The 11217-nt window shown below is 37.4% G+C and overlaps 3 non-coding genes and 1 pseudogene across 3 annotated transcripts; 1 reads left to right on the top strand and 3 right to left on the bottom strand.

Annotated features, from left to right (window-relative positions):
- Nucleotides 1-547: 547 nt before the first annotated feature.
- On the bottom strand, nt 548-621 carry TRNAT-AGU (transfer RNA threonine (anticodon AGU)). The gene has a single exon. It is a non-coding gene; the product is annotated as a tRNA-Thr (tRNA).
- Nucleotides 622-846: 225 nt separating this feature from the next.
- On the bottom strand, nt 847-928 carry TRNAS-GCU (transfer RNA serine (anticodon GCU)). Its single transcript has one exon. It is a non-coding gene; the product is annotated as a tRNA-Ser (tRNA).
- An 807-nt stretch (nt 929-1735) lies between these two features.
- Nucleotides 1736-1807, bottom strand: TRNAW-CCA (transfer RNA tryptophan (anticodon CCA)). Its single transcript has one exon. It is a non-coding gene; the product is annotated as a tRNA-Trp (tRNA).
- A 5768-nt stretch (nt 1808-7575) lies between these two features.
- Nucleotides 7576-8396, top strand: LOC141511528 (exosome complex component RRP43 pseudogene; annotated as a pseudogene).
- Nucleotides 8397-11217: the final 2821 nt, after the last annotated feature.

Raw genomic sequence — 11217 nt, 5'->3', positions numbered from 1 at the left:
GTAAGGTGACAATATTTAAAGCCAGAAACTTCCCAATTCTTGGAACCAGACCTAATGAGTCATAAATTTTAAACCATGCACTAATCAACTATATCAGTTTACAGAAAATTTGGGAGTATTGAAATCCTCCTGGATTTTTTAAAGTAGTAAAATTGGGCTTCATGAGCCTCCTAAAAAGGGTGGGACTCAGATTCTAGAAGAAAATGAAAGCTGGGGCGGAAGGCCCAGGTTGGGAGGATCAGATTACAGGAATTTAGGGAATGACTAAACAGACAGAATGGGGCTGGGAACCCCGATGCCCGCTAGTCTAGAGGGAGAAGATAATTCTTTCTCCTAATTTCCGGCTATCCCTTTCAGGTTCCCAAACCTTCTCCCTTTCTGCTTTCCCTCGAATCTCCTGTGCTTTTTCGACTTTTTCGACCCCCCGAGAGAATGACCAGGAGTTAACAGCAGGGTGGAGGGGATGGGAGTTTAGACACCTGGGTTCTTTTCTCCCCTAGGAAAAAGAAATGAGGGTAAAACTTAAAGAAAGGAAAAGAAGCCCTTGAGGCACCGCTGGGAGTCGAACCCAGGATCTCCTGTTTACTAGACAGGCGCTTTAACCAACTAAGCCACGGCGCCACTGGTTAGAATAAAAGTTTTGTGACCCTTCTTGGATCTAGAACATCGTGACTATTAAGTGGGGTGACAAGATATTTGTCTAGTCAAGAAACAAGGCTTGTTTGATAGTAGCGGGTCACAAAGAGGAATGATAGGCTACATAGCCCGGATGCTTGAAATAGGTGTGAAAACTAGTGCTTGCAATTACTCGCCTTTCTAAAAATACACTCCACTTCCCACCACTACCGACGAGGATGGGATTCGAACCCACGCGTGCATAGCACAATGGATTAGCAGTCCATCGCCTTAACCACTCGGCCACCTCGTCCTTAAGTCTGAGAAGCAATTTTTGCTCTCTGGAGCCTGAAAAGTCCTATCTAGAAAAAGGAACGAGAGAGATGTTTTTCTTTTTATAATTTCAAAGCTTCTCTGAAGACGGTGTGCCCGCAAAAAAAGGAGTTAAGTGGGAATGGTAATTCTTAGACTAGCTCCCATTAAGGTAGGAAGGTTCAGGGGTGGGAATGATTCATCGAGGGAGCAATTCTTTTGATCCATTAACTTTTCCTAGTCTGTACTCTTCAGAAGATAAAGTGCATAAAAATATCACATTTCCCCTTTTCCTCTCCTATGCCAGTCAGAGGATCAGAAACTGGAACTGAAAGAGACCTCAGAGGCCATCTAGTTCAACCCATTTTATTTTCGTCTTTTTGCAAGGTAATGAGGTTAAGTGGCTTGCCCAAGGCCACACAGCTAAAGGTTAATTATATTAAGTGTCTGAGGCCGAATTTGAACTCAGGTACTCCTGACTCCAGGGCTGGGGCTCTATCCACTGCACCACCTAGCCGCCCCTCGACCCGTTTTACAAATGAGGAAACTGAGGTTTACAGATGAAACGATTTGTTCAAGATCACAAAGTTGTATTTCACCCTAAAGTCTGACTCCAGAACCAGTATTGGGACTTCTTTTTGCTTGTGAGTCATTTCAGTGCCGACCAATCTGTCAGTCCTTGAAGATCCCAAGAATTCAGAGACCCTCCTCCCCTTTCTATCCCTTCAGTAACTTGAAAAAAAGGATTATCTGTGGAGATACGTATGAAGGCGAGTGAGGAAAAAGTACTAAGTACTCCATTACAGCGTGACCCCGACGTGATTTGAACACGCAACCTTCTGATCTGGAGTCAGACGCGCTACCGTTGCGCCACGAGGTCGTCCGAATATTTCTCTCGTAGTGTCAGTTTATGAGGACTACGCGGACAGACTGGTTTGGTTCTCTGAGATGTAAATAGAGGAAGAGGAGGGAGATTGAGATTGGTGGATCAAGTAGATGTGGAAGCACTGATAAATAATCCGGGGCGCGCGCGCGGACACACACACACACACACACACACACACACACACACACACACACACACACACACCCCTCCCTCCAGCTGTTCTTCTAATCAATCTGGTGGTTTTATCTACCCTTCATCTACATTTACTCGTCCACAGAACTTAGAGTGGGTTCCCAGGAGATAATGTCTGTCTCTTCCCATCTAACAGTTTAGATCGGCCTGGTAATAACAAAGAACGCTAGGACAGTGTGTTTTAAAAGAGGGGCTGCGAGGTCCTCAAAAAGAGATCTTGGAGGAATTTGCTAGGAGGGAGGAAGCTCTTCTTTCTCTCGCTCCCTGACCTGCAGGGTCCTTATTCCAAGGTTTGTGGCCCATCTGCCGCCCCGCCCTCCCCAGTTCTGTACTTTAAATCACCTTAATTTAGGAAAGGAATCCATGGATAGAGATTGAAAAATAGAAAGATGGGGGGTGGGGAGTAGGGGGAAATGGAAGGAAGCTTAGAGCAAGGGATCCAGGCGAGGAGCCACGCCAAAAATTGGCATTTACAACAAGGACCACCTCTTCTTTAGAGATTGGAGCCTAGGAAAGAAGGGATAGGAAAGGGGGATGTCGAATGATTTTAAGTACAGAAATAGTGATAGAGAAAGAAATAAAAAAAGAATATACAGGGACTGTAAAATAGGAACCCCTGTCACAGATTTTACCAAAATTGAGATCCCAGAACCGTGAACAAAATGTGACTACATGATTCTAAATTAATTTTTGTGTAGATGTAGATAGATGGAAAAGGAGACAGAATTATGGAAGATTTCCCTGACCACTCAGGCCCACTTTGATCTCTCTTTCCACTGAATGCACATCAATTATTGTCTGTGTAATCCTTAGGAGATTCATAGTAACATAATCCTGCAGGTTGATGGTACTAATTCACTTCTAGTCAGCCCCGCCCCCTAAGAAAAAAGCCCCAACTTAACCTCGAATTTTTTGTAATTTTTCTTTAACATGGCTGCTCATGTATGGAAATGAGTCTATGGAGAGCATTTCATTGTGCACTGAGCTCCTCTGAAACTGGTTAAAAGGTCGACACTGGAGAAGATACAGCAAATCCTGAATAGTTCTCTCTTGTCTCTTCTCTTCTGGGGTTGGTTGGGGTGGGGGATGGGGAGAAGGAACAGAGATATTGAGTCAGTTAAAATGGAGAAAGTTTCTTCGATCTTTTTTACTTTCCAGAATGTGTGACAAATAATTTTCCCTAGAGAGTTACATAATATTATCTAATCCATGTATCAGTTGAATAAACACTGTCCCCCTAGAAGGCTGGATCATAAATTAGATTTAAATAAATAATATTCTGGAAAGGACCTAATTCAAATTCCTCCTTTTACAGTTGAGGAAAACAAAAACTAGAGATGTTAAGTGCATTGCTCAAAAGTTCATCCTTAGTGGTCCTCTCTCATCAAAAATCAAGAAACAAAGATTTATTAATCACCTCTTATGTGACAACATAGATGCTATGGTTGGGTTATCTAAAATAGATTGTTTATCAAACAAAAAAAACCAGGTTTATTGTCAATATTAGATCATAACAGCTTCAAAGACAAACAGTAAAATGATGGGGTTGTGTCTAAATGTAGTTGGCTATTAGGATGAGTAAGTTTTGCAATCAATAATAGACCTATAAATATGGGTATCCATGGAATCCCTATATATATTGAAGAAGGAAATGTTGTTCCATCAGGTGGTGTGGCCGCCTTGAGTCTTCTTGCCCAGACTGTGTCAAACAGCTGGCTCCCAACAAAGTCTATCATAGTTAATCATCATACTGCTAACATTCCTAACATTACTGTTAATGAGTACAATGTTCTGGTTCTGCTCACTTTACTTTATCATCAATTCATGTAAGCCTATACAGTTTTTTTTTTTAAATCTGCATGCTCATGATTTCTTACTGAATTACTAAACCTTTGCTAAATTATTTTCAATTGAATCTCTAGGATTTTCCAAGTACATCATATTGTCTGCAAAACAAAAGAAAGTATTATAACCACATTGCCATTCTTACTCCTTTGATTTCTTTTTCTTCTTCTATGGCTATTGCCAGCATTTCTAAGACAAAACTGAATGATACTGGTGATAATAGGCACACTTGTTTTACTCTAGATCATATTGGGAAGGCTTCTAGTTTATATTTGTAACACAAATAATACATGCTGAGAGTTTTAGATATTTCTCATCATTTTAAGGAAAAATATTTCTATACCTATGCTTTTAATACTTCTGCCAGTACAAAGACAAATACTGTGGTGGTAGATAAATGATGAATGGACAAGTGAGATATATCATTGATTTTCTAGAATTATGAATGGTCATGGTATTAATCATATAACCACTTAAAGCTTTCTGAAGTTTTTTAACTGTATAGTTTTTGTTACTATAGCTTTAAAAAAACCATATTTTTCTGATTTATTTTTAAACCACCTATATATGATTCTAATAGGTCTCTTTTCCCTTTCCTTCCTAGACTCAACAATAATAAGGAAGAATAAAAAAAGGGGGAGGTACAATTGAAGAAAAAACAATCAACATATCAGAAAAGTCCAACATGACATGTAGTGTTCCAAACCCACAGTCCTCTACCTCTGCAAAGAACATGGGGAGGTGATTTCTTGTATTTCTTCTTTGGGACCAAGTTTAGTTATCACAATTTCATAACTTTCAAATGTGATAGTTTTACACTGACATTGTTATATTGTTTTCTCGGTTTGACTCACTTCATTTCACATCAGTTCCTATGCCTCATCATACTGTTTCTTAAAGCACAATAACATTCCATTGCACTCATGCAGCACAAATTGCTTGGTTATTTTTCAATTGTCATGTACTTTGTTACCAGTTCTTAGCTACTACAAAAAGAACCCCAAATAAGTTTTTAAAAACTCCTTTTTATGATTCTTAGCTTTTTTTCAGGACATTGGCCCAGCTTGACACTTTTACTGGGCATGATACAATTTTGTATTTATTTCATCTGCCCTTGTTTCCATCCTGTGGAGATACATATATATACTAATCTGGGTGGGTTGTTGAGTCTTCAATTCATCAACATCTAGATTTGTAACAACTTAGGTTTTCTTCTTCAGCAGAAATGTTTCAGTTTTGCTTTCTTGAGTTTCTTACCTATCTCTTCAGGGTTGATTTTCCCATTAGGATTTAACTTTCCTCTGAACTCTTTAAAATATGTCCTCCCCAAATCTAGGATTCATAGCTATGCATATCTTTTCATGAGCTATGCTTGATTTTTCCAGTCAGATAGTTTCTTGCAAGATTCCCCATCATTTCCACCCCCATAGCAACCCCTTCTCATTGTTAGTGAAAATCAAATCAAGAACGTAAATTTCTTTTGTTGGTTCTTCCATCTTTTGGAGAATGAAATTAACATTTGGTCAAATCAATAATTTATTAGGCATTATTAGGCCAAGGCATATGACCTCAATGGAAAGAGGCCCTAATTCCTCTCTAGACTAGGGCAAAGTTGACTCAAGTCCTTTTGAAGATGCCACCAGTTTTAGCTATACAATAAGTTTCTTCTCAACTATTTGGTTAATAGGCCAGAACCAGTAATAGGGTAACTACAAATGTTCCATAGACTCTCTCTGATCCTTTCATTCCATGTCATAATTCTGCCATAAACAGGTTTCCCAGTATCTCCACTTAAGGAGATAACATCAGAAGCACTTTACATAGAGGTGGCTAGGTGGCACAGTGGATAGAGCACTGGCCCTGGACTCAGGAGTACCTGAGTTCAAATTCAACCTCAGACACTTAATAATTGCTTGGCTGTGTGACCTTGGGCAAGTCACTTAACCCCATAGCCTTGCAAAAAAAAAAAAAAGAATTTACAATGGTGGCAGACAGCTAGGGGGTTTTGTGAATTGGATGTCAGGCATAGAATCAAGAATCTGAATTCCAATTTTTTTTTTTTTAGATTTTTCAAGGCAATGGGGTTAAGTGGCTTGCCCAAGGCAACAACAGCGAGGTAATTATTAAGTGTCTGAGGTCGGATTTGAACCTAGGTACTCCTGGTGGTGCTTTATTCACTATGCCACCTAGCCACCCCTGAATTCCAATTTGACATGAAACACTTAGCTAGCTGTGTGATCCTGGATAAGTCAATTAACCTCTGTTTGCTTCAGTTTCTTGATCTGTAACATGGGGATAAAAATAACTTCCATGAATTGCCTGGGTTATTATGAGAATCAAATGAGATGAAAATTGTAAAGTACTCAGAACAGTGTCTGGCACATAAGTGCAATATAAATGCTAGTTATTGTTATTATTATTATTGTAACAAATTTTTACGAAGCCAGTCTCTAAACTAGTTGTGAAAGAACAGGACAGAGACCAATGGCCAGTAATCAAGTAACTAATTAATTAATCATTGTAAGAAATCAATTTGCAAATCATGGAATTTCTCCTTATTGGAACTCCACCTTGCTGTAGTTCAGGCAGATATTATATACATAATCATACTTATGTAATAATAATCAGGAAGGGACCATGGATCATAGAACAATTGGTTTGGGGGCTTGAGTGACCTTCCTAGGACAAGCTCACAAGGTGCAGGACAATACAAAAAATTCTAAGTCTAAAGAGCCATGATAGAGATGTAGGACAATATAGGTGTCCTTGAATCCTGTGGGAATGGTTAAGTTGATTGTATAACCTTGAGGGAACATATCATTTTTGCTTGAGTATAGTACACAATTCTCTGATTCACTTCATTTAACAAAGGCAAAAGATTGCAGGATTTGTCAAGATTAAAACAAATGACTTGAACTGCCTTGTTCTCACTGGTTCCCAGAACCAGAGTGGGCTTTTGAAAAGGATTTCTAGAAACTAAATATTATTATTAAGTTATACATATACATATATATGTATATATCATATCATATCAATCAATATGAAAATCATAACTCTCTTGACAGCAGTGAGGAACAATTAGATAGGGAGTGCCTGAAGATTAGAGAAAAGTGTTGACAGGGATATCTGCTGAAGGTGACAGGAAGGGATGAAATCAAGACTGAAAAAAAAACTGGATTTGGTGATTTAGAAGGGCAATCCTATCAAGCAATGATCAACAAACTTTTGATCTCAAACTGCTATCAGTTAAAATTAGGTAGAATACTTATATATTTACTTATTTAGGTTGATGTACAAATGTACATAATGTACATAATATACAAATAGTAGATTCCTGTACTAATAAATATGTATTTAAGAAGTTTCATTTCTATCAGAAAGATTTTTAATCAGGTTAAGAAAATTCTGATTTTGAGTTTTTAAAGTATACAGATAGGAAAGCTTTTATAGGCAATATATAGAATCTTCATGTAACAAAGAGATATTAAGTATCCAGAAGAAAAGGGGGCATGGGGGGAAGAGTCACTAATGTTAAATGATGCAAAGGTCTAGAAGGATGAGAATTTTTAAAAGACCATGAAATTTGGCAATTAAGTGATCACTGGGGTCTAATTTGGAACTATGTCCCTAAAAGTTACCAAGAGGTGACTATCTTTTGACCAGCAGTACCTCTAGATTTATATCCTAAAAAGATTAAACTAAAATAGAAGGGACTCGCACGTTGAACATGGCGGCTGGATTCAAGACAGTGGAACCATTGGAGTATTACAGGAGATTTTTGAAAGAGAACTGCCGTCCAGATGGGAGGGAGCTTGGGGAATACAGGACCACTACTGTTAACATAGGTTCAATTACTACTGCAGAAGGTTCTGCTTTAGTGAAGTTGGGAAATACAACAGTAATTTGTGGAGTTAAAGCGGAGTTTGCAGTACCCCCAGTAGATTCGCTCAATAAAGGTTATATTGTTCCAAATGTGGATCTACCACCTCTGTGTTCATCAAGATTTCGTTCTGGACCTCCTGGAGAAGAGGCCCAAGTGGCTAGTCAGTTCATTGCAGATGTGATTGAAAATTCACAGATAATACAGAAGGAAGATTTGTGCATTTCTCATGGAAAGCTTGCATGGGTTCTATATTGTAATCTCATTTGCCTTGACTATGACAGGGACCTCTTGGATGCCTGCACATTTGTTTTGTTAGCAGCCTTAAAAAATGTCCAATTGCCAATAGTTACTATAAATGAAGAAACTGGCCTAGCTGAAGTTAATTTTAAAAAGAAGAGTCATTTGAATATTAGGACACATCCGATCGCCACATCATTTGCTATATTTGATGACACTTTACTCATAGTTGACCCTACTGCAGAAGAGGAATAGCTGGCAACAGGAACTTTAACTGTTGTAATGGATGAGGAAGGCAAGCTGTGTTGTCTGCACAAACCAGGTGGAAGTGGGCTAACTGGAGCTAAACTTCAAGACTGTATGAGTTGGGCAATTACAAGACACAAAGAAGCAAAGAAACTGATGAAGTAATTGATAGTGTGAAATCAAAATAAACAGCCAGCACATATTTTTCAAAATGGATTTGTAAAAACTGTATTTGTTACAGTGCTCACAAAACTTTTATACTAAATAAACAAATATCAATACTAAATAAAATAGAAGGGACTCATATAATCAAAAATATGTATCACATTTTTTTTGTGGTGGCAAAGAATTGAAAGCTAAGGGGGTGGCCAGCAGTTAGGGAATGACTGAACAAATTATGATGTAAATGTACAATGCATACATATTCTGACTCCAGATCACAAAGCCAAAGAGGTTATAAAGGACCTAGTATTAAATTTAGTATTGTGTATGAAGGATTGGCTCCGTACTTGGGAGCTGAATGCTTTCTCTCAGAAATAAGTGCTTTGTTGACCTCCAGCATATCTTTTTCCTACTGTCATATTTTCAGAAGGAGGTTTAAGGAGATTCCTCCTGAGAGATGGAGACTAAGGCAATGACTATAGAAGTGGGGTATGCTGAAGAGAAGGAATTGGCAAAGAGTGACAACTACCCTCAGAAGTTGGGGGGCAGTACAGAGAGGTGATAAATAGTTCTTCAGCACCAATGGAGTTGGGCAGATCTTTCAGATGGGCAGTGTTAAATGGGAGGCTAGAGAAAAATCAAGTGTAGGAGTATAGAAAAATTCTCAATAGCCTAAAATGGCTATTTCAACCAGTAATCACACTATTACCGTCAGTGCTAACTCTGAAGTGGGTCTGGACATTAAAGGAGAGTCAGGTCAATTAGAAACGTACTCACACAAGCAAGATTGTGATGCAATAATCTACTAAATTTATTTTTGGAAACTCAGACTTTTTTATAACAAAAACTTATCTCAGGAATTACCAGTTAAAGGAAAACCAGTTTCACAATTTCCTGGTTAAATTTACAATCTTTGTTTTTAGAAATCTGCTTACTTCTCTATCAGAAGAGCCTTTTACAACCACCTCCGGAGTCACAGATTATCCCAGGTCAGGGTTCACTGAAGAGCCATCAATATCCATACAATGAGCAATAATACATACATATCTCTGATGGAATATGGGACTGGTCTGTTAGTTGCTACTACTCCCTAGTTTACCTGTTACCAACAGTTGTTTTAGTGATAAAGCAGGTAAGCACCTTCTCTACATGATTTCTCTCCTCTGGGATGGTGGCTATACTGGAACCAGGTCAGGTAGTTTGGGGGTACTGCTATTCCCAAGGACCTTCTTGGGGCAGGAGTTCTAGGCTATCTTCACAGAAGAATGAGGGGATTATTATAATAAAGGTTTGTGGTGATGTTTTGGTTTGCCTGGCAAATGCTTCCACATTCTCAGGGTACTTTGTTTCTTTAGAATTAGAGAAAATAACATTCTTTTGAAGGAAAAAAGACAAAAAATTATAACAAAATTATAAGGATAATTTTGAAAAAAATGGGAAGGAATGGGGTGGAAGAGAGAGATCAATAGAATAGATAAACAACATATTGAAGCAAACAAACACAGAAGCAGTCTTTGATAAACTCAAACACCCCAGGTACTGGTGAAGAACTCATTATTTAATAAAAATTCTTGGGAAAACTGGACAACAGTTTATCAGAAATTTTAACGCTTCACACATAAGCCAAGTTACAAATGGATACATGGCATAGACATTAAAAAGTCACATAATAAATAAGAGGTGTAAAGAAGAAATAAATTTTCAGATCTATGGATGGGGAAGAGTTCATGATTAAACAAGTGATAGAGAAGATCAAGTGAGATAAAATGGACAATTTTTTACATAAAATTAAAACTTTGCACAAATTTAACATAGATTATTTAACATTATGTTATAATTATGTTAACAAGAGTAATATTAGAGGGCAATCAGGTATCTGGGGGAAATCTTTGCAACAAGTTTCTTTGATAAAGGCTTCATTTTCCAGACATATATGGAACTGATTTAAATTTTGAGTAAAAGCTATTTCCTAAAAATAAATGACCAAAGGATATGAAAAGACAGGTTTAAAAGGAAGAAATCCAAGCTATCAACAATCATTATAAAAATGCCTTAAATTACTAATTTTTAGAGAAATGACAAAGCAATTTTGAGGTTCAACCTCTTATCTAATGAAACTGACAAAAATTCCCAAAAAGGGAAAATGAAAAATGTTGAAAAAGTTTCAGGGAAAATAAGCACACTAAAGTAAGACTGATGGAAGAGTAAATTTATCCATCATTCTGAAAATTGGGAATTCTAGTCAGAAAGCTATCAAACTGTGCATTACTTTTGACACACATATAAATACTAGACTATTCCAAGGAAAACAACGAAGAAGGATCTATATATGCAAACATATTTGTAGCAGTTTATTATGGAAAATAAAAATTTGAACCTGCAAGGTCCTCCTATTGAGAAGTGGCCAGACAAATTATGATATGTATGGGAAAATGTTTGGAATATTATTGTGTTATAAGAAATAGTGAAGTAAACAATTTCGGATCAAGCAGGAAGACCTTTCAAAACAGATGAAGAGTGAAGTGAGAAGAACTAGAGAACAATTTATACATTGCTAACGCCATTAAGGGAAAATAATATTGAAAAACTTTAGAACTCTGAACAGCACAGGATAAACAACTGGACCAAAAAAATGAAGATTAAAACAAGATGATGAACATAAAATGACATTATAGAAAATACATTTTAAGGCGTGATCAATGGGGAAATTTGTTTTGCTATATCATGTAGAGATATATATTGAGCGATTTGTTTTTTGAAACGATGGAATGATTTTTTAAAGTTGCTCAAGTGGGAAGTAGTGGGATTAATAAAAGAACAACAGAGATAGTTTTTGAAA

The sequence above is a fragment of the Macrotis lagotis genome, chromosome 2 (genome assembly GCF_037893015.1).
Source record: "Macrotis lagotis isolate mMagLag1 chromosome 2, bilby.v1.9.chrom.fasta, whole genome shotgun sequence".
Classification (NCBI taxonomy): Eukaryota; Metazoa; Chordata; class Mammalia; order Peramelemorphia; family Peramelidae; genus Macrotis; species Macrotis lagotis.
This window is presented reverse-complemented; position numbering and strand designations above follow the sequence as displayed.